This window comes from Nanorana parkeri, unplaced genomic scaffold, assembly GCF_000935625.1.
Source record: "Nanorana parkeri isolate BGI_ZX_2015 unplaced genomic scaffold, ASM93562v1 scaffold1783, whole genome shotgun sequence".
In the NCBI taxonomy this organism is placed as follows: Eukaryota; Metazoa; Chordata; class Amphibia; order Anura; family Dicroglossidae; genus Nanorana; species Nanorana parkeri.
In genome coordinates this window covers 227,945-231,084 of record NW_017308051.1, presented here as the reverse complement: position 1 = coordinate 231,084, position 3,140 = coordinate 227,945, and positions in this window count along the sequence as shown.

The window sequence follows — 3,140 nt, the reverse complement described above, 5'->3', positions numbered from 1 at the left end:
CGGCCGGGTGCAGGTGGCAGCGCAGGTCAAGGGGCCGTTTGTGGTGGTATCAGAGAAGCCCGGGGGGCAATTGCCACCCTGCCCCCCGGCCCAGTCCGCCCCTGGTGATGGCATAGCACAGGAGAGTGGGATCAATGCTGAATTACTATGGATAGAAATGAAAATGAATGCAAAACAAAAAGCAAAATTACTGGGAATATGCTACAGGCCTTCAAACATTGGGAAGGAGAAGGGGACTCAACTATTGTCACAGATAGAAGTAGCAGGAAGGCAAGGCAATGACATTATTATGTGGGACTTTAATTATCCGGATATAGATTGGGCAAATAAAATCGCAAACTCAAGAAGGGCCCGTCACTTCTTGAACACTCTCTGAAATAACTTTATGGGACAATTGGTGGAAACCCCAACTAGAAAAAATGTTCTGTGGGATTTATTAATTACAAACAACACAGAGCTGATTGCAGACTTGGAAATCGGGGATAACCGAGGGTACAGTGGCCATAGAATGATAACGTTTGCAGTAAGCTCTAGGAAGCTGTAGGGGAATAGTCACTGAATCTGACGCTATAACATTACAGGGGGATCTGGCTAAAATAGGGGAGTGGGCAACCACATGGCAGACGAGGTTTAATGTAGATAAATGTAGAGTTATGCGCTTTGGGGTTAAAAACAAGAAAACGGATTACACACTAATGGGAGCTCCCCTCGGAAAGTCAGAAAGGCAAACAGATTTGGGGGTCATTGTAGACCACAGGCTGAATAATAGCTTGCAGTGTCAGGCTGCGGTAAACAAAGCAAGTAGAGTCCTTTCCTGTATTAAGAGGGGAATGTTTTGCAGGGACAAGTCCGTAATTATGCCACTTTATAGATCACTGGTTCGGCCTTATCTGGAGCATGCGGTCCAGTTTTGGGCACCAGTAAATAGAGGGGATGTCCTTGAACTGGAAAGAGTCCAGAGGAGGGCAACCAAACTCATAAAGGGGATGGAGGACCTGAGCTATGAGAACAGGCTACTAAAATTGAACATGTTCTCCTTGGAAGTAAGGAGATTAAGGGGGGACATGATTTTGATGTATAAAATGTTTACCGGGGATAGTAACATTAGCAGCAAACTTTTTACAATTAACTCGATGACAAGGACGCAAGGGGCGAAGGGGTTCCTTCTCAGTTAGATCAGTCAAGGTCTGGAACTCGCTGCCACATGCTGTGATTTCGGCCGAGAGTGTGGAATCAATCAATAGGCGATTGGACGATTTCCCCAGGGACCGTAATATACAGGAGTACAAGCTTGACATGTTTGGTGTGTATTTACCTAACTTGTTTAGAAAAACAAGTTACAAAGTTAGAAAAAAAACATTTTCCGTTTTGGTTTCGACCCGACATTTTTTTTCATTTCGGTTTCGTTTCAGTTTTAACATTTTCATTTCAGTGCACCTCTAGTGAGGACAAATGGGCAACTTTCAAGGACATCTTAAAAAACAATTGGCCAGTGCATTCCATTTACCAATAAATTTAAAACAGCAAAAGTTAGACCAGGGTGGTTAACTAGCAAAGTAAAACAACACAACAAAGGATAAGGCCTTTAAAAAGTATATGTCAGAGGGGTCCCCATTGGTGTTTAAAAACTACAAGGAATGCATATTAGGAGCATGTCAAATGCTCCTATCCCTGTTACAGCCACTCAGCTCCATCAGCCTGGCTACACGCCCCTCACAGCCTGGGCGTTAGTTAGTTGTGCTCTATTTAAGCATCACAAGCCCAGGGCTCTGGGCTTGTGATAGTTTCATTCTTGTCTTGCTTTGTTCTGTCTAAACAAGCCTGTATCCTGATCCTGAATCCCTGTCTTGCCTTGATCTTGAAACCCAGTCTTGTCTTGGATCTTTAACCCCTTCACGACTCATGACGGGATAATCTCGTCATGAAGTTTGAAGGAGTTGAACAGACTCCCAGCGGCTTTTAACCACTGGGAGTCTGTTCAGTTTTGTAGAGCCGGTGGCTGACTTTACAGTAGAAGCAATTCTGGCGGCTCAGCTGCCGCCAGATCTCTTCTACAATCCGTTAACCAGGCCGGACCTCCCCCGCCCGATGGACACTCTAATGACAGGGATGGTACCCGATGATTGGCACAAAGTGAATGTGGTACCAATAAACAAAAAGGGGAAACAAAATACACCGGGTAACTATAGACCAGTCAGCTTAACATCAATAGTGTGCTAAATATTCGAAGGCATGATAAGGGACTACATGCAGGAATTTGCGAATAAAACTGGTATCAAAAGTAGCAACCAACATGACTTCATGAAGGACTGCTCATGTCAGACCAATCTATTAACATTTATGAGTAAGTCAGTATTAATTTAGACAGGAATACCAGTAGACATGGTGTATCTGGACTTTGCTAAAGCATTCGATACAGTAACCCACAAACATTTAATTCATAAACATAAAAGTTAAACCTCTGTTTTTGCAGAAGATACTAAACTGTGTAGGCTAGTAAACTCCGAACAGGAGATACTGTATATGCACTTCAACAAGACCTAAATAAAATTGAGGCATGGGCTACAAGATGGCAAATGTAATTTAATATTGAAAAATGCAAAGTTATGCACTTTGGAGCAAAGAACGTGTGCGCAAACTACTTGGGGGGTGCTACATTAGGGAAGTCAGACAAGGAAAAAGACCTGGGGGTTCTCATAGATCACAGATTTGGCAATAGTATACAATGCGTCCAGCAAAGCAAACATGATACTGTCCTGCATTAAAAGAGGGATTTTAGCAAGGTATAAAAGAATAATACTTCCACTTTATAAATCACTGGTTCGGCCTCATCTTGAGTATGTGGTGCATTTGTGGTTACCAACCCTCAGGAAAGATGTCCTCAAGCTTGAGTGACTTCAGAGAAGGGCTACAAGATTAATTAAAGGGATAGCAGGCCTGAGTTTTGATGACCACCTCCAGCAATTAAATGTATTATCCTTAGAAAAGAGGCGCTTAAGAGGGGACCTTATTGCAATCTTAAAAATCATCAATGGGGACCACATTATTCGGAACAAGTTATTTACACCGAGAACTATATGAAGGGCACAAGGGTACAACAAGAGCTTAGAAGAGAGGGGGTTTAATCTTAGACAGGGAAA